Genomic DNA, 20,753 nt, shown 5'->3' with positions numbered 1-20,753 from the left:
GGCCGTTCGACCGAAAGCTAGAATTTTACTTTGTAATGTGTTAAATATGAATATTTTTCTTACACCAACTCATCGCTTTGCTTCAGAAGGCCTTTATTAAACCCCCAGAGCCGTGTGGAGTTATTTTATGATGGATAGATGCACTTTTTTGAGCTTCAAACTGATGGTTGCAATTCACTGTCTGCCATCATCAAGCTCGGAAGCATCAGGGTGTTTATTAATATAACTCAGATTGTATTCGTCTGAAAGTAGAAAGTTATATACACCTAGGATGGCTTGAGGGTGAGTAAATCATGGAGTAATTTTCATTTTTAAGTTAACTACTCCTTTAAGTAAAGTAGCAAAGACATATTATGGCTATTCAGCTATGACTATAGGCCCAGTGAATTTTTTGTGCTTATTTTGAATCTATGGAATTCGGAATTGTATAAAATATGGTAAAACGTGTTAATTGGACCTGAGAGTGCCATTGGTGGCTAAAACCATTATCAAATTAACCATTTTTTAAATAAATGAACATGCAAGGGGTGGGGGATTTGCAGATCCAACTCCAGTTCTGAGATGTAAGATGTACTGTAAGATTGAGGGAGGGCCGGACAGTGGGTGGGGTGCCAATCTCACGATTAATTTGACAATTTCCACTTAGTCTACATTTATGTGGAAATTGTTATCTACCACAGTAAAGTGAAAAGTGGTAGTCATCAATAAAATGCACACAATCAACACCCATCCTGCTCAGCAATAGTGAATACATTAACACTTTGTTTCATTCTTGTTTCATACAAAATTATTTAGATAAATCAAGTAACCAACTTCAAGTGACTCAGCTCTCTGTAGAAAGTGAAAAACGTGTTAACTACAGTGACAACACAGTGAGCCGTGAATGCCCTCCGCTGGCTTTAACCACAATCCTGTATCAAATTCTGCTCTCTCCTTAAAGCTTCACTGCACACTGGCATCTGTGTCATGCGGCTCTCTTAAGGCATGAGAGGAACTGATGTTAAAGCTCACACAATGTGAAGTGAGCTATGTGAGCATCGTTGTAGATTAGATTACAAATTATATGGCATTACTCATCATCCTCTTTTAAAGCTCAAAACCCCCCTTGGCTGGAGTAAGGGTGACCAAACTATTTAACAGATCAAGTGCTCCCACATCAAAAATGGCATAAATTGTGTTTCTATTTACTGGGATTGTAAATCTAGCATCTTGCTCGAATTAGATCTTGATTAGAGGCTAGTAAAATGACCTTTTGTACAAAAGTGTTCACATGATTATTGTATATATATATATATATTTATATATATATATATTATATATATTTTTTTTTTGTATAAATGGTTTATCAGTGCACATCATCATTAATTTTTTTTTATCAAAATAACTTCCTGTCCCTCTTGGAACAACATCTATTTTGTTTTTCTGATCACATGAGATCACAGCAATAGCAAACCACAATGATCCAATCAACTCCCGAATACAAAATCAGGTCACGCCCTAGTTTTTTCTTGTTCACTCAGATATACACTCGCCTAAAGGATTATTAGGAACACCTGTTCAATTTCTCATTAATGCAATTATCTAATCAACCAATCACATGGCAGTTGCTTCGATGCATTTAGGGGTGTGGTCCTGGTCAAGACAATCTCCTGAACTCCAAACTGAATGTCAGAATGGGAAAGAAAGGTGATTTAAGCAATTTTGAGCGTGGCATGGTTCTTGGTGCCAGACGGGCCGGTCTGAGTATTTCACAATCTGCTCAGTTACTGGAATTTTCACGCACAACCATTTTTAGGGTTTACAAAGAATGGTGTGAAAAGGGAAAAACATCCAGTATGCGGCAGTCCTGTGGGCAAAAATGCCTTGTTGATGCTAGAGGTCAGATGAGAATGGGCCGACTGATTCAAGCTGATAGAAGAGCAACTTTGACTGAAATAACCACTCGTTACAACCGAGGTATGCAGCAAAGCATTTGTGAAGCCACAACACGCACAACCTTGAAGCGGATGGGCTACAACAGCAGAAGACCCCACCGGGTACCACTCATCTCCACTACAAATAGGAAAAAGAGGCTACAATTTGTAAGAGCTCACCAAAATTGGACAGTTGAAGACTGGAAAAATGTTGCCTGGTCCGATGAGTCTTGATTTCTGTTGAGACATTCAGATGGTAGAGTCAGAATTTGGCGTAAACAGAATGAGAACATGGATCCATCATGCCTTGTTACCACTGTGCAGGCTGGTGGTGGTGGTGTAATGGTGTGGGGGATGTTTTCTTGGCACACTTTAGGCCCCTTAGTGCCAATTGGGCATCGTTTAAATGCCACGGCCTACCTAAGCATTGTTTCTGACCATGTCTATCCCTTTATGGCCACCATGTACCCATCCTCTGATGGCTATTTCCAGCAGGATAATGCACCATGTCACCAAGCTCGAATCATTTCAAGTTGGTTTCTTGAACATGACAATGAGTTCACTGTACTAAAATGGCCCCCACAGTCACCAGATCTCAACCCAATAGAGCAGGGATAGGCAATGTCGATCCTGGAGTGCCGCTGTCCTGCAGAGTTTCGTTCCAACCCTGATATAATCTCGCCTGCCTTTAGCATTAGTAATACTGAAGACATTGATTAGCTTGCTCAGGTGAGTTTGATTAGGGTTGGAGCTAAACTCTGCAGGACAGCGGCACTCCAGGATCGACATTGCCTATCCCTGCAATAGAGCATCTTTGGGATGTGGTGGAACGGGAGCTTCGTGCCCTGGATGTACATCCTACAAATCTCCATCAACTGCAAGATGCTATCCTATCAATATGGACCAACATTTCTAAAGAATGCTTTTAGCACCTTGTTGAATCAATGCCACGTAGAATTAAAGGGGTCATATAACGCCATTTTCATACAAGTTAATTTGATTCTTTAGGGTCTAAATGAAAAGTTTGTAATATACTTTAATTAAAAATTCTCATTAGTATTGTAAGAAAACACTAATTTTACCTGGTCAAAAACAGCTCTGTTTTCAGCACGCCGTTTCAGTGCATATGCCTTTAAATGATAATGAGCTTCAGTCACCCCGCCCCTCTGTTCTGCCAGTGTTTTGACACAACGCACGTGGAGTGTTGACTTGACAACAGTTGAGGGTATATTTTGGAGAGAGAATGGCAGCGGGAGTCTCTGAGGACGACATCTGTGCAATCGTATCAGTTTGAACCGGAGTCGGACCCGGAACAAGATGACGGCCGCAAAGAAGTTCGACAATTAAGGCTCGAACAGGACGTTTCTGAATGGTTGGTTAACATAATGTCACTTTGATCTATCTTTGTGTACTGGCAGGGTAGAGTAACTTAGTGAGATGTACGAACGCAATGTGTTTACTGATGTATAACGTACGTAACGTTACTCAGTTTGTAATAACACAATAACCATAACGCGTTGTTCATTATAAACGTGGGATTATGAATTATATTGAGAACGTCATACATAGAAAACATGCCATAATGTACCCTGAATGTAAACTTTAGCCGCATTCATCGTGAAGCGTGCAAGCGATTTGCAAAGATTAATATAAAATATACAATTTTACAATTGTTTTTTCAGGAGCAGCTTCTTAGCAAAACCAGCTTTATACTGAATCTGACCCTTGTTTATAAAGCAGTCTGGTGAGAAATGATGAATGAAATATGAAAGCAGTGACGTTGCTCGTGGGGAATATCCCCTTCGAAAACAAAACTCAGCCACTGCGTCTTCAGCGGTTCGGATTTAGGAACATCAAAATGACTGTGTTCGTTATTACACCCAAGAACAGAACACCACAATCGCTTAGACGCCATTCTGCTCCAGTGTATCAACAATGACGGACTATGATGACAGCTCACTCAGGGCGGGTCTGTGTTGAAACGCTGCTGTCAATCAACAATCATGGGAGGGACGTCCGTTTTATTGACGTCACAAAAACGAACGGCTCAATTTGAGGCTGGGGAAAACATATAAGGAGATTAAAAAAATAACACTGGATACATTTTTATCATTATATGATGGTTGTGTACAGGCACTGCCATCACACATTTCAGTACAATCAACTTGAAAAAGTGCATGTGTCACCGATGTTAAGGCCAAGGGTTATTTACCACACTCCGGAGGAGCAGACACCAGAGGCAGACAACCAAGGTAAGTTAAAAAGGTAAGTATTTATTAAATTTATAAAAGAATAAAAGCAGGAACAGGCAGTGGCTTTTCTCGTCGTCAGACTCGTTGAATCGGCTCGTGGGACAGACAGTGGCTTTTCTCGTCGTCAGACTCGTTGAATCAGCTCGTGGGACAGACAGTGGCTTTTCTCGTCGTCAGACTCGTTGAATCGGCTCGTGGGACAGACAGTGGCTTTTCTCGTCGTCAGACTCGTCGAATCGGCTCGTGGGACAGACAGTGGCTTTTCTCGTCGTCAGACTTGTTGAATCCGCTCGTGGGACAGACAGTGGCTTTAAAGGTGTGTTGAGCTTTTCTCCCCTGCACCCTGCACACGATCTCAGGGACCTGGACACAGCTGAGGGGACAGATCAATTCGAAAGAATCTTCAAAGTTATGGGTCAATTTCATCCGTCAGAAACTCAGAGAAGACAGTTGTTTGATCTCACCACACTCGTGCATAAATCACTCTTGTAAATCTCCACACGTGTTTAATTCACTCTTTTAGACACTGCAAACTCTATCTTCACAGCGATTAATCAACTCGTTTCTCTTTTCTTCATAGGATGTATGAACCACAGAATATTAGACTCAGAAGATAAACATGGATTCAGCGATCTTCCCAGCCGCTACTGTTACTGTCAACAGGATAACACACTCTGCCCACAAACACAGGTTAGTCGTACACTGGTGATGGCAATCTTCACATGTGTTTTTCGCCAAAAGGTGAATCATAAAGGGGTGCACTTAACTTTTCCTCTGTGAATCACGTGAATCCTGCAGCGGGTTTCCACTCTCTTTTCGGCCAGTCACTCTCCTTCTTCCTCTGTATGATTTTCTCACTTACTTCGTTGCGTTGCTGTTCGTGGTTTCTAAAAGGACTCACTTAATGAGCATGTCTCGGGGGACTCAACATGGAACACCGATCAGGTATTAAACCTCTGCTTCCTGCACTTGCCACTGTTCACTGCCACTGCTACAATCCACTTGAGCACTCCTATGGAGCTTTCCTACTGCCAGAGCATTTCTTCACTCCCTACTGTGCTTCAAGCCCCTCTCTTTATACTGCTTTCTTCCCGGGCACATGCTTCAATGAAGCGCTACTCACTGGCTTCAGCTGGCGCTTGTTATGATCGGCGGCCATGACAGGTAAAAACAGAGCCGGCCCGGTGTTACACCGGCATTTCTTCCCCCTGGAAACAAGTCAACCATTCTTTGGTTCCCGGTTTGTTCACCCGGTGACACCCTCCCCCACCGGATCCGTTCTAGTCCCGAGAACGGGCTCCAGACTCCCATTCTCCGTACCTGGTAGGAGGTACTCCTCGGGTCTCCCGTTGGGAGTGTCGAGTTGGGATAACAGGCTCTTCCTCCCTTGGTTCAGGAGTAGGGGCCCTAGGGACCACAGCCCAACCCACCCAGGGTGGTGCAGGGGCCACAGGCGCCGGCGGCGCCTCCATCTCTTGCTGCGGATAGTTGGGGCAGGGGCGAAGCAAGTTTCGGTGCAGGATTCTCACGGGGCCAGTCTTCCCCTCCGGCCGAATGGTATAGACGGGCTGGTCCGGCCTCTGTCGTTGCTCTATCACATACGGCACGGTTTCCCACCGATCACTAAGCTTCCCCTTCCCCCGGCGCCGGTTATCCCGCACCAGCACCCGTTCTCCGGGTAACAGGGGGGCCTCTCGGGCAGTACGGTCATACAGACGTTTGTTCTTCTTGGCGGCCACGTCGAGGTGCTTGGACACTTTCTCATATGCAGAGTGAAGTTGGCGATGGTGTCGATGTACCCATTCGGTGGTAGTAGCGGGGGTCTCAGCCGCTGTTGCCCCGAGTAGCAGATCTGTGGGCAGACGCACATGTCTCCCAAACATCAGGTAAGCAGGGGCATAACCCGTAGTGCTATGGACGCTGTTATTGTAGGCCTGCACCAGGGCCGGGAGGCTCAAAAGCGTCTGATTGAAACGCTCGCACCCCCCGTTTCCCTGTGGATGGTATGGGGTGGTGTGGGTCTTCCTGCATCCGTACAGTTGGCATAGTTCTTGGATGACACGGGACTCGAAGTTCGGCCCTTGGTCCGAGTGGAGTGTTTCGGGACATCCGAAGGGCTGGAAGACGTGCCTCAACAGGGCGTTGGCAGTAGTGGTAGCGGTCTGATCTAAGGTCGGTATGGCCCAGGCATACTTGGTGAACAAGTCAGTGATTACCAGGATGTTCTGGTAGCGATCCGTTGGGCGACTTAGGGTCAAGAAGTCCATAGCCACCATATGCAACGGGGCTCTGGGCCTCACCGGAACCATGGGGGCCCTCACGTTTCGTCGGGACTTGAACAGCGTACAGCGAGGGCATCCTTGCACATACTTCCCTACGGAATCTTCCATCCCGCTCCAGAAAAAGTGCCGGCGCAGCAGTGACACCGTTCGTTCTTGGCCCTGATGTCCTAGCCGATCGTGGTAGGCCTGGAGCAATGGCTGGATTTGGGCTTCAGGCACCACCACCTGATATGCCATCTCGTGGGTCCTTGAGTCCAAGACAGTCCTACAAATTACTCCCTCCCGCAACTTTAATCGCTTCCAATGCCCCAGAAGCTTCTTCAATCCCACAGGATGCTCCCGTCGTTCGTCCGCCCCAGGGAGTTTGTTCCGCTCCAAGCAAATCCGCAGGAAAGCCAACCCTTCATCCTGCTCCTGCCGCTCCCTCCATCGGTGGGGGTCCCATCCCCAACTTGCCGGTACTCCCTCCGATTGCCTTCCGGGTGCCTCCACTATCCCTACCATCAGCCCTTCTTCTGATTCTGGTCCTGGGGTTCCCCCTTCCCCTGCCGATGGTAATCGTGACAGGACATCCGCATTTATGTGTTCGCGGCCTGGTCGGTACTGCAGTCGATAGTTGAAATTGGCTAGCTGGGCCACCCACCTCTGCTCCACCGCCCCTAGCTTTGCGGTTTGGAGGTGGACCAATGGGCTGTTGTCGGTCACCACCAAGACTTCAGCTCCCCACAGGTAGTCCTTAACTCTCTGGGGTCGGCGGTCTCGCCGGCGATACCAGCTCACTTTTTTCCTTATCAGTGCAAAAGAGACTCAAATTACTCTGTTAATTTTGATCTTACATATAAGTGTTGTACATCATTCGATCCTGTTAAGTTTGTATTTTTTTTGTGGAACCTCATAATAAAAACAAAGTGTTGTGCTTTTCGCCTAATAAAGAAAAATAAACATGATGCGCGTTCTGCGTTCTCTCTGTCAGTGAAGTCCATTCTGAAACGCGTCCGAAAAATCATCTGTAACTCTGCAAATACTCAGTCAAACAGGTATACAGGCACACAGGCATGAAGCCTGAATTATCTTCTTTTAAATGAAGTAATTTATATTAAAAAAAAAATTCTCATTTTATGTAATCTGTACGAAAAGAGAGAGATGATAGTCGTTCCCGTCTCAGCTCATTAAAGTTAATTTGACCACGCCCACGGAGCGCGCGCTCTATTCAAACACAAATGCTCTGAGGCCATCCACGCCCACATCAGCTGGATAACCACCGAAAGAGACTCAGATTTACGACGCTGTGAGGAATAATAGTACTATCTTAATAATAATCCTGGAAAAAATTACCTCAGAAGTAGGCTACAGGTAGTTTCATTTGGAGGAGCAACGGATCCAGCCGAGGAAATAGGTACATTCTTTATTTTCAAGTGCTTTGTGCTAATCGCGAAATGGAATAGTGTCTGTAAACAAAAAGACTGTTTGAATCGCGTTTTTGTGTGTGAATGAATGAACAGCTTTTACCTAACTATATTCCAATACTGAGATGAGTAAAAATCGACTGAAATATGTTGAAATAAAATATTTTTGTATAAGCAACATATTAAACTGCAAATTAACATTTATATGTCCTAATCATAAAAACGATATGTTACATATGAAAGACAAGATGTCGTTTTTACTGTAAAATACTGCCACATCAAATAAGCTTGTTTGCTAAGATGTTATTATAGTATTTGTTCGATTGTAAGCTATATTCAAACTAATTAATCCGCAACTGTGAAATATGTATGATAAAATGTATACTTTAGTATATAATACAAAGAAAGATTACATTTGAAATATAGTTAAATTTTAATTGTTGTTGTAATTGTAACCTTTTTATTAAAATAGCAAAAATATATTTAGGCTACATATAAATAAATCTTAGGTAAATCTTAAAAGCTCAATATAAGCCTCCTCTTTAAATTATTTGTATTGTGTTTTATTAGTGACACATTTGGGATACATTCCCAAACTTTCTGTAAAAACAGTATGATAATTAACTGCACAATTACTATAAATTTTTACATTTGATATTATACAATTTGCAAGCACAATTTGAAAAATAAATAAATAATTGGAACTGTGAACCAATTTTGTATTATATAGGCATACACTCACCGGCCACTTTATTAGGTACACCTGTCCAACTGCTCGTTAACACTTAATTTCTAAGCAGCCAATCACATGGCGGCAACTCAGTGCATTTAGGCATGTAGACATGGTCAAGACAATCTCCTGCAGTTCAAACCGAGTATCAGTATGGGGAAGAAAGGTGATTTGAGTGACTTTGAACGTGGCATGATTGTTGGTGCCAGAAGGGCTGGTCTGAGTATTTCAGAAACTGCTAATCTACTGGGATTTTCACGCACAACCATCTCTAGGGTTTACAGAGAATGGTCCGAAAAAGAAAAAACATCCAGTGAGCGGCAGTTCTGTGGGCGGAAATGCCTTGTTGATGCCAGAGGTCAGAGGAGAATGGCCAGACTGGTTCGAGCTGATAGAAGGGCAACAGTGACTGAAATAACCACTCGTTACAACCGAGGTATGCAGCAAAGCATTTGTGAAGCCACAACACGCACAACCTTGAGGCGGATGGGCTACAACAGCAGAAGACTCCATCGGGTACCACTCATCTCCACTACAAATAGGAAAAAGAGGCTACAATTTGCAAGAGCTCACCAAAATTGAACAGTTGAAGACTGGAAAAATGTTGCCTGGTCTGATGAGTCTCGATTTCTGTTGAGACATTCAGATGTTAGAGTCAGAATTTGGCGTAAACAGAATGAGAACATGGAACCATCATGCCTTGTTACCACTGTGCAGGCTGGTGGTGGTGGTGTAATGGTGTGGGGGATGTTTTCCTGGCACACTTTAGGCCCCTTAGTGCCAATTGGGCATCGTTTAAATGCCACGGCCTACCTGAGCATTGTTTCTGACCATGTCCATCCCTTTATGGCCACCATGTACCCATCCTCTGATGGCTACTTCCACCATGTCACAAAGCTCTAATCATTTCAAATTGGTTTCTTGAACATGACAATGAGTTCACTGTACTAAAATGGCCTCCACAGTCACCAGATCTCAACCCAATAGAGCATCTTTGGGATGTGGTGGAACGGGAGATTCGCATCATGGATGTGCAGCCGACAAATCTGCGGCAACTGTGTGATGCCATCATGTCAATATGGACCAAACTCCCTGAGGAATGCTTCCAGCACCTTGTTGAATCTATGCCACGAAGAATTGAGGCAGTTCTGAAGGCAAAAGGGGGTCCAACCCGTTACTAGCATGGGGTACCTAATAAAGTGGCCGGTGAGTGTATATATATATATATATATATATTGTCATTGCATTCTTGTGGCTCAGTGACACACCTGAATGAAAGGGTCATTAGTATGCAGCCCCATTATGCGCTCATTATGCGGGCCCATTGTCTTCTCAGGTGTGAATCACAGCAGGTCACACCCCTGCGCATATTGCCTTTCCAAACAAAAAGTGTCATTTTTAAATTTAAACCAATCTATTGTTTTATGTGAATGATAAGGCAGGATGATTTTCAGATCATTTTGAAGAAAAAACTCTAGGCCACAACATCCATTAGTCAAAAGTCTTGTGGACAGATATTTAGTATGTGTTTTGTGGCCTTATTTCAGAAACTTTAAGTTTTAGTTTTTTCAATAACCACGCATAAACAATATTCTCTCAAAAATACAAAAATGTACATACATGTTGATAACACATTATGGTAGCCCTGTTTGTGCTAAATAGAGTGTAATTACACCTTTGCCAGTAATATGTTTATAAGCAACTGAAAAAAGCACAAATGTCAGAGTATGTCAAAACATCTCAAGGACCCCAAAAACACCTTGGACCCCAGAGGGTTAAACTTCTCACACAAAGCCCACTTCAGGGCCAGCAGCTCGATTTTAAAAGAGCTGTAATTGGCGTCATTCCGCTCTGCTGGATGGAGACTCCGGCTGGCGTAGGCGATGACCCTCTCTGTTCCGTCCTGTCGCTGGGCCAGTACGGCTCCCAGTCCGCTATTGCTAGCGTCGGTATATAGTACAAAGGGCCGGGTGAAATCGGCATAAGCCAGAATGGGGGCCTGCAGCAACTCCTGCTTCAGCCTCTGAAAGGCGGTCTCACACTCTGGGCCCCAAGTAATCGTGGGGGAACTCCGACTTCGTGGAGAGCCAGATCCGGCCAACAGCTGGTTCAGGGGTTTTGCAATTTTTGAAAAGTCTTTGATGAAGCGTCGGTAGTAGCCGACGAATCCCAGGAAAGACCGCACCTGCCTGACGGTTTTTGGTGGAACCCAGCCCTGCACTGCGGACACCTTCTCCGGGTCGACAGCTACTCCCGCAGCGCTCACCCGATGCCCCAAGAACTGGACCTCCCTCTTAAGGAGCTGGCATTTCCCTGGCTGGAGCTTCAGTCCATACCGCTCCATAGCCCGGAAGACTTGCTCCAGGTGTAACAGGTGAGTGTCAAAGTCGGGGGAATAGACGATCACGTCAACCAGGTACACCAGGGTGGAGTCCATCAGCTGCCCTCCCAGGCATCGCTGCATCAGCCTCTGGAAGGTCGCAGGGGCGTTACAGAGCCCGAAGGGCATACGATCCCACTCAAACAGGCCAAAGGGGGTGGTGAAGGCGGTCTTCTCTCGATCTTGCTCCTCCACCCGCACCTGCCAGTAGCCACTCGCCAAGTCAAGGGTGGAATACCAGGCGGCGTTGGTCAGTCCTGTAAGGGAATCCTCGATCCGAGGCAGGGGGAAAGCATCCTTCTTGGTGACCAAGTTCAACTTGCGATAATCCACGCAAAATCTCCAAGAGCCCGTCTTCTTACGGACCAAGACAATTGGGGCGGCCCATGGACTGCTGCTCTCTCGAATGACTCCACGCCCCAGCATCCCCTTTAGTAAGGCACGAACCTCGGAATATAAAGTCGGGGGTACCGGGCGGTACCGCTCTCGACTGGGTGGAGCATCTCCGGTAGGTATAGCGTGCTTGACGATGTCGGTGCACCCATAGTCCTCATCATGGGTGGAAAAGACGCGTTGCCACTTGGCCAACAGGCTCTGGAGTTGGCGGGTTTGTTCTTCCTGTAGGCCCTCCCCCTCCAGGGACTCACCCTGCAAATGGGTCGGCAGGTGGTGCGCAGCAGGACCAGGGCCAACTCCCTCCCTTGCCAGACCGACCTCGACCACCGTTGCGCTCACTTGACAGAAGCGGACCTCCAGCTCCTCCACCACCTGATGGGAACTCACTGGCGTGATACGGGTCAACCGTTGGTGACGATAGAGTTGGACAGGGTAGGTGTTTGTGTTTCTCACTTTTACTGCAATCCGGCCCCGACGGGCCACTGTTAACCCCCGGGCCACCTCGACGGCCTGACACTCCCAGTGGGGCTCGACAAGGACACACGCTTCAGGACCATAGGCCCGCTCAGGGAGACGGACCCAGACCACAGCCTCACTCCGGGCAGGAATGGAGACAGCGTATCGACATACCACTCGACCAGCATCTTCCCGATCTTGCTGGGAGCTGGCGACCTGTACTCGTCGACAGTCGGTGATGACACGTTCCCACTCTCGCTTCTCGGCTACAGAAGTGGAACGAAGAGGACCAGTCCGAAACAGCTCTTCCCAACAGTCCATGATTACATTCATCCCCAATAAGGCTCGATGTTCCCCCAAACAGGAGTCCCGCACAATCACTACCCCCTTCTGTGGGATCGTGGTGCCATGGATCTCGAAATCGGTCACCTGATATCCGATGTAGGGGATGTTCAGGCCATTCGCTCCCCGCAGGGTGAGCCAGGGGACTTCAGCCTCCGGTAAGTGATGGGCATCGAACAGATCTCTGGACAGGCTCTCGGCAAACATGGTAACCTGGGACCCTGTATCTACCAGGCACCGAACAGTAACTCCATTGACTTTGATCTCCACGAGGGGGCAACGTCCCACCAAGCTGTCTCGTGGGGCTGAGCTTACAAAGGGGTCCATCCGGGGGGTCCCGACCACTTCACCCACAGTGGCCGGTCGTCCTAAAAACCCCCCCTGCGAGTTACGTCGGGAGCCGCATTGGCGGCTATAGTGCCCGGGCTCCCCGCAGCTGTTACAGATCGGGCGCCCTTGCCCATCCCACTGGAACCTGGCACTGAATGGTCGGCCGGTACGTCTTCCCGGATCCCTCCCTCCGTCAGAATACGACCGGTCTCGGGGCAAAGGCGGAGGCTCTGACCGTCCACGACGGAACTCTCCAATAATAGTCTTCGAGAGCTCAGCCATTTCTTCTCGAACATCCTTCATCAACTCTGTACGTAAGGCTTGTTTCCAATCCGTCAGTTCAGGCAGTCCTGGGGCACTAGTTCCACTTGCAGCCATGCACACCGGCGACTCCACGGTCTGGTTGTGATCCTGTTCCAGGGCTAAGGCCTCTTCACGTAGATCTTCGAAAGTCAGGGCAGCGTCCCGTCGAAGCTGTAATCTCAGACTCTGTCGCACTGGACCTTCCTGTAACCCCAACATGAACTGGTCTCTTAATAATGTCTCTTCTTCTCCTAGACCATGATGCTCCCGACTCTTCAACCTGGAGTACTGTTCTCGCAGTCGCAGAGCGAATGCTCGCAGAGTCTGCCCAGGTCCCTGCTTACAGTTAAAAAACTGAGCCCGTAACACTGCCACGGGAGTGGAATCACCATACTGCCTGGATAGGAACTCAAAGATCGCTTGTGTAGTGGCTCGGACGACTTCAGGTGCTTCTCGACTTCTCTCTTCGCCTCCCCCTCGAGCGAATTCAGCACAAATTGTATCTTCTGGGCTTCTCGGAGCCCTTGCAGTCCGGCCAGGTACTCCACTTGCGCTCTCCAGTCTGTCAAGCTCAACTCCGAGCCAGGCCCACCGTACTTCTGGGCCCACGGGGCCCCCATAAACATAGCTGCCATCGGCTGCCGGGCCGCTGGCAAATCCTCATCCGCCATCTTGGGTCCTCTGGCCGCTCAACTCCGAGTGGTAACCCTGCCGACTTACGCCAAAAGTTATGTCACCGATGTTAAGGCCAAGGACTGGACCTCCCTCTTAAGGAGCTGGCATTTCCCTGGCTGGAGCTTCAGTCCATACCGCTCCATAGCCCGGAAGACTTGCTCCAGGTGTAACAGGTGAGTGTCAAAGTCGGGGGAATAGACGATCACGTCAACCAGGTACACCAGGGTGGAGTCCATCAGCTGCCCTCCCAGGCATCGCTGCATCAGCCTCTGGAAGGTCGCAGGGGCGTTACAGAGCCCGAAGGGCATACGATCCCACTCAAACAGGCCAAAGGGGGTGGTGAAGGCGGTCTTCTCTCGATCTTGCTCCTCCACCCGCACCTGCCAGTAGCCACTCGCCAAGTCAAGGGTGGAATACCAGGCGGCGTTGGTCAGTCCTGTAAGGGAATCCTCGATCCGAGGCAGGGGGAAAGCATCCTTCTTGGTGACCAAGTTCAACTTGCGATAATCCACACAAAATCTCCAAGAGCCCGTCTTCTTACGGACCAAGACAATTGGGGCGGCCCATGGACTGCTGCTCTCTCGAATGACTCCACGCCCCAGCATCCCCTTTAGTAAGGCACGAACCTCGGAATATAAAGTCGGGGGTACCAGGCGGTACCGCTCTCGACTGGGTGGAGCATCTCCGGTAGGTATAGCGTGCTTCACGATGTCGGTGCACCCATAGTCCTCATCATGGGTGGAAAAGACGCGTTGCCACTTGGCCAACAGGCTCTGGAGTTGGCGGGTTTGTTCTTCCTGTAGGCCCTCCCCCTCCAGGGACTCACCCTGCAAATGGGTCGGCAGGTGGTGCGCAGCAGGACCAGGGCCAACTCCCTCCCTTGCCAGACCGACCTCGACCACCGTTGCGCTCACTTGACAGAAGCGGACCTCCTGCTCCTCCACCACCTGATGGGAACTCACTGGCGTGATACGGGTCAACCGTTGGTGACGATAGAGTTGGACAGGGTAAGTGTTTGTGTTTCTCACTTTTACTGCAATCCGGCCCCGACGGGCCACTGTTAACCCCCGGGCCACCTCGACGGCCTGACACTCCCAGTGGGGCTCGACAAGGACACACGCTTCAGGACCATAGGCCCGCTCAGGGAGACGGACCCAGACCACAGCCTCACTCCGGGCAGGAATGGAGACAGCGTATCGACATACCACTCGACCAGCATCTTCCCGATCTTGCTGGGAGCTGGCGACCTGTACTCGTCGACAGTCGGTGATGACACGTTCCCACTCTCGCTTCTCGGCTACAGAAGTGGAACGAAGAGGACCAGTCCGAAACAGCTCTTCCCAACAGTCCATGATTACATTCATCCCCAATAAGGCTCGATGTTCCCCCAAACAGGAGTCCCGCACAATCACTACCCCCTTCTGTGGGATCGTGGTGCCATGGATCTCGAAATCGGTCACCTGATATCCGATGTAGGGGATGTTCAGGCCATTCGCTCCCCGCAGGGTGAGCCAGGGGACTTCAGCCTCCGGTAAGTGATGGGCATCGAACAGATCTCTGGACAGGCTCTCGGCAAACATGGTAACCTGGGACCCTGTATCTACCAGGCACCGAACAGTAACTCCATTGACTTTGATCTCCACGAGGGGGCAACGTCCCACCAAGCTGTCTCGTGGGGCTGAGCTTACAAAGGGGTCCATCCGGGGGGTCCCGACCACTTGACCCACAGTGGCCGGTCGTCCTAAAAACCCCCCCTGCGAGTTACGTCGGGAGCCGCATTGGCGGCTATAGTGCCCGGGCTCCCCGCAGCTGTTACAGATCGGGCGCCCTTGCCCATCCCACTGGAACCTGGCACTGAATGGTCGGCCGGTACGTCTTCCCGGATCCCTCCCTCCGTCAGAATACGACCGGTCTCGGGGCAAAGGCGGAGGCTCTGACCGTCCACGACGGAACTCTCCAATAATAGTCTTCGAAAGCTCAGCCATTTCTTCTCGAACATCCTTCATCAACTCTGTACGTAAGGCTTGTTTCCAATCCGTCAGTTCAGGCAGTCCTGGGGCACTAGTTCCACTTGCAGCCATGCACACCGGCGACTCCACGGTCTGGTTGTGATCCTGTTCCAGGGCTAAGGCCTCTTCACGTAGATCTTCGAAAGTCAGGGCAGCGTCCCGTCGAAGCTGTAATCTCAGACTCTGTCGCACTGGACCTTCTTGTAACCCCAACATGAACTGGTCTCTTAATAATGTCTCTTCTTCTCCTAGACCATGATGCTCCCGACTCTTCAACCTGGAGTACTGTTCTCGCAGTCGCAGAGCGAATGCTCGCAGAGTCTGCCCAGGTCCCTGCTTACAGTTAAAAAACTGAGCCCGTAACACTGCCACGGGAGTGGAATCACCATACTGCCTGGATAGGAACTCAAAGATCGCTTGTGTAGTGGCTCGGACGACTTCAGGTGCTGCTCGAACTTCTCTCTTCGCCTCCCCCTCGAGCGAATTCAGCACAAATTGTATCTTCTGGGCTTCTCGGAGCCCTTGCAGTCCGGCCAGGTACTCCACTTGCGCTCTCCAGTCTGTCAAGCTCAACTCCGAGCCAGGCCCACCGTACTTCTGGGCCCACGGGGCCCCCATAAACATAGCTGCCATCGGCTGCCGGGCGGCTGGCAAATCCTCATCCGCCATCTTGGGTCCTCTGGCCGCTCAACTCCGAGTGGTAACCCTGCCGACTTACGCCAAAAGTTATGTCACCGATGTTAAGGCCAAAGGTTATTTACCACACTCCGGAGGAGCAGACACCAGAGGCACACAACCAAGGTAAGTTAAAAAGGTAAGTATTTATTAAATTTATAAAAGAATAAAAGCAGGAACAGGCAGTGGCTTTTCTCGTCGTCAGACTCGTTGAATCGGCTCGTGGGACAGACAGTGGCTTTTCTCGTCGTCAGACTCGTTGAATCAGCTCGTGGGACAGACAGTGGCTTTTCTCGTCGTCAGACTCGTTGAATCGGCTCGTGGGACAGACAGTGGCTTTTCTCGTCGTCAGACTCGTCGAATCGGCTCGTGGGACAGACAGTGGCTTTTCTCGTCGTCAGACTCGTTGAATCCGCTCGTGGGACAGACAGTGGCTTTAAAGGTGTGTTGAGCTTTTCTCCCCTGCACCCTGCACACGATCTCAGGGACCTGGACACAGCTGAGGGGACAGATCAATTCGAAAGAATCTTCAAAGTTATGGGTCAATTTCATCCGTCAGAAACTCAGAGAAGACAGTTGTTTGATCTCACCACACTCGTGCATAAATCACTCTTGTAAATCTCCACACGTGTTTAATTCACTCTTTTAGACACTGCAAACTCACTCTATCTTTACAGCGATTAATCAACTCATTTCTCTTTTCTTCATAGGATGTATGAACCACAGAATATTAGACTCAGAAGATAAACATGGATTCAGCGATCTTCCCAGCCGCTACTGTTACTGTCAACAGGATAACACACTCTGCCCACAAACACAGGTTAGTCGTACACTGGTGATGGCAATCTTCACATGTGTTTTTCGCCAAAAGGTGAATCATAAAGGGGTGCACTTAACTTTTCCTCGGTGAATCACGTGAATCCTGCAGCGGGTTTCCACTCTCTTTTCGGCCAGTCACTCTCCTTCTTCCTCTGTATGATTTTCTCACTTACTTCGTTGCGTTGCTGTTCGTGGTTTCTAAAAGGACTCACTTAATGAGCATGTCTCGGGGGACTCAACATGGAACACCGATCAGGTCTTAAACCTCTGCTTCCTGCACTTGCCACTGTTCACTGCCACTGCTACAATCCACTTGAGCACTCCTATGGAGCTTTCCTACTGCCAGAGCATTTCTTCACTCCCTACTGTGCTTCAAGCCCCACTCTTTATACTGCTTTCTTCCCGGGCACATGCTTCAATGAAGCTCTACTCACTGGCTTCAGCTGGCGCTTGTTATGATCGGCGGCCATGACAGGTAAAAACAGAGCCGGCCCGGTGTTACACCGGCATTTCTTCCCCCTGGAAACAAGTCAACCATTCTTTGGTTCCCGGTTTGTTCACCCGGTGACACCTGTACCATTATATGACCCCTTTAAGGCAGTTCTGAAGGCGAAAGGGGGTCAAACACAGTATTAGTATGGTGTTCCTAATAATCCTTTAGGTGAGTGTACATCACAATAAGGGAAGAAAAATCAATTGTAATTTCTGTTTCATGCTGACTTTAAAAAATTTATAATTATTAAACTTATTACTAATATAAAGGGGACAACTTTCCCAAAGATTCCAAGATGAAATGCTTGCAAACTTGGGATGAACTGACACTGGGATGAAGTCTTGAAACTGTGGAATTTCAAGACCCTCAAGGAGAGGGAGGAAAGAAAGGAACTCTAGCATGTGACTAACACAGACTTACACAAAAAGAGAAAAAAGGCAGAGAGATATGAACCGGAATAACTATGAATGACTTAAACAGAGCGAGAGAGCTGTTGAGAGAGGAGAGAGACAGACATTGCTTCTGGTAAAAGAGATTTAGATGGAAAGAGAAAGATGTGCAATTCTTCGGTAACATCTTAAATGAAGAGGGGAGCAAGAAGGAATGTAAAAAGTATGCTTTTGGCAATGGCTGGAGCTGAGGGAGGAGTGGAGAGCTGAACTTGTGATAAAGTGAGGTTTGAACGGGTTTCCTGGGGAAGAGTGCAGTGTGAGAAAAACAGATAAGAACCTCAGGCTGTTTGTGTTCAAACTGCCATGTCTGGACCATACTAGAATACAGACTAATGGGGAAGTCTGAGAACGAGAGAGAGACCACAACAATAAAACTGTGTGGCCCTGTCAAGAGTATCTAGCATAGATTTAGTCATAAGTAATTGGCATGGAAAAGAAGCCGGCAGTTCCCAGAAATGTGGGATGGTTCAAATTCATACAGTCATGAAAAATATATAATTGCTCTGCATGATACTTCAGTGAAGTCAAAAGTAGTTATAAAGTTCACTTGAAATTAATTATACAATCACATCTGACAAAATATTTAAGAGTCGAGACAGATTAAATTGTTATTGCAAAAATGATGTTGTTAAAAATGTTATACTAATAAAATAAAAAATTATATCATTATAATTTTAACATTGCAAAAATAATTATATAAAGTTAGAAAATTATATTATGGAAAATTATTATAGTATTACTCATATTGACCATACTTATAAACATTGACAGGAACTACATTTCTTATTTCATTTCTTTATTTCATATGGAAATAATGTATAATTGTTATTCATATTGATATATTACAAAAATAATGATATACTGTTAAAATATTATATTATTAATACTATAAATAATTATAATAATGTTTTAACAATTTTAAAACAGGTTTTAAAAGGAAAAAAGATTGGTCAGTCAAACAGATAGAGCCACCACAAATTCATGCCAATTAGATAGGTCAAGGTTACTGTTTTGGGCTGGTCGGGATGCTGAAAATGCAATGTTTTGACTGTGCCACAGACTTTACTTTTCAGGGAAATCAATCTCATCAAATCTGCATGATCCTCGAACCTCATACTAAAATCTCCATATGTGGGAAGACAAAATGGCTGGAAACTAGAATCCAGTCTGGGGCCACTATGGGCAAAGGAGGCACATTAAGGCATGGGTATCGATTTTCTCTCAAAAAATGAGCTCTAACATCCCCCACCAACCCACATTTAAAATGGCGGTGATGCCATTCTGTAGCATATCAGTTCACCATTAGTCAAGCAAATAAGACCACAGTGAGAAATGAAAATACAGTAAGAATACAATGAAGGGTGAATGACCGTTAATGAACTGTGCCCTCCGTCAGCAATGCTTATTTACACGTACTGTAAAGGTATTATACAAATCAAGTAACAGCAAAATTACTGCTAAAAAAACTTAATGTACACAATTTGCATGGCATGATTCTTCAACTTTCAGGCTGGTTCTGAGTGCTTTCTGTATCTTAGGGTTAGTTCGCCCAAAATTCTGTCATCATTTACTCATCCACATGTCGTTCCAAACTCGGATCAATGAGGTTCATTCTCGTGTGTTGTGTGTTACATATTACGCACGTTTGAGCTTCTGCAAGAACCAATGAGGTTCCTCGTGTTACGCAGCACGCTTGAGCTTCCACAAGAACCAATAAGTTTAGTTCTTGTGGGTCAAGCAGGTTCGGTTGAGCTTCTGTTTATGTTCACTGATCAATGTTTGTATGTGAATAAAAGCCTATTCGATCTGATCATCATATATAAAGCACGTCTTCAGGAAATATGGACGAAACCACTATTCATATGGATTAGTTTACGATCTCTTTATGAACTTTTTGAAGAGTCAAAGTGGTAGTTGCAGACTGTACATGGAGGGACAAAAATGGCTCAGATTTCATTAAAAATATCTTCATTTGTGTTCCGAAGATGAACAAAAGTCTTACAGGTTTGGAACGACATGAGGGTGAGTAATTAATGACAGAATTTTCTTGTTTTGGGTGAACTATCCCTTTAACACTAAACTTACATTATATAGAAAAGAATGTAAGATATATATATAGTGCACCAAAATACCAGAGCAAATTGTGCTTGATAAGCTAGATTGCAGGTGTGTAAAGTTGGGGTCACTTGTCTCTCAGATTTTTGCATGAAAGTGAAAAAGTGCACCGCAAAGATTTAGCTCATGTTCAAGTTGCTTATTTAAATTCGCCACATTGACCAAAAGAAAGCTGCTTGATTTGAAAGTGGCTTTTGTGTGAAAGTGGCTTCATGCATCGCTATAGACAATGGACCTATTTTTCCCCTGCAAAATTTCACCAATGTTGAGTAATTTGGTCAATGCACCACTGTGTGTTTGAGTCAACAAGAGAGAAGGCAAAAGAGAAAGACAGAAAGAAAACAAGCTCTTTTCGTTGTCTCCTAAATGGACAAGATCTGTTTTGTGTGTACAAGGCACATTCAGGAACTCTGCAGATCTGCTGCTGGGGGCTGTTTGTGCTCTGCTGCTGAGGATGTGGCCAAATTGCTCCCACTATCAATAATCATGAGGTTCCCAGCCAGGCATGTGTGTGTGTGGGGCTCTGAGAACAAGAGCTCAAAATATGTTCAGTGGATTAACCCCATTTTTACTTCCCTTTTCTTTCTTGTTCTCTACATGCACGATTAGATTTTTAAATTTTTCTTTCTGTGAAGATTATTTTACAGTGCATTTCATTTCAAATTAAAACCTAATTAAAACATAACCCATATAATAGAAATATCACATTCTAATTAACATCTTCC

General features: G+C 46.7%; 1 protein-coding gene across 2 annotated transcripts in view; it reads right to left on the bottom strand.

Annotated features, from left to right (window-relative positions):
• The window catches only part of kank4 (KN motif and ankyrin repeat domains 4), a 64,614-nt gene that overhangs the window by 25,335 nt on the left and 18,526 nt on the right, over positions 1-20,753 (bottom strand). The window lies entirely within an intron of this gene.

This window comes from Rhinichthys klamathensis, unplaced genomic scaffold, assembly GCF_029890125.1.
Source record: "Rhinichthys klamathensis goyatoka isolate OS25496 unplaced genomic scaffold, OSU_Roscu_1.1 h1tg000007l_1, whole genome shotgun sequence".
NCBI lineage: Eukaryota > Metazoa > Chordata > Actinopteri > Cypriniformes > Leuciscidae > Rhinichthys > Rhinichthys klamathensis.
Note: the sequence above shows the minus strand (reverse complement) of the source record. Positions and strands in the feature narration are given on the sequence as shown.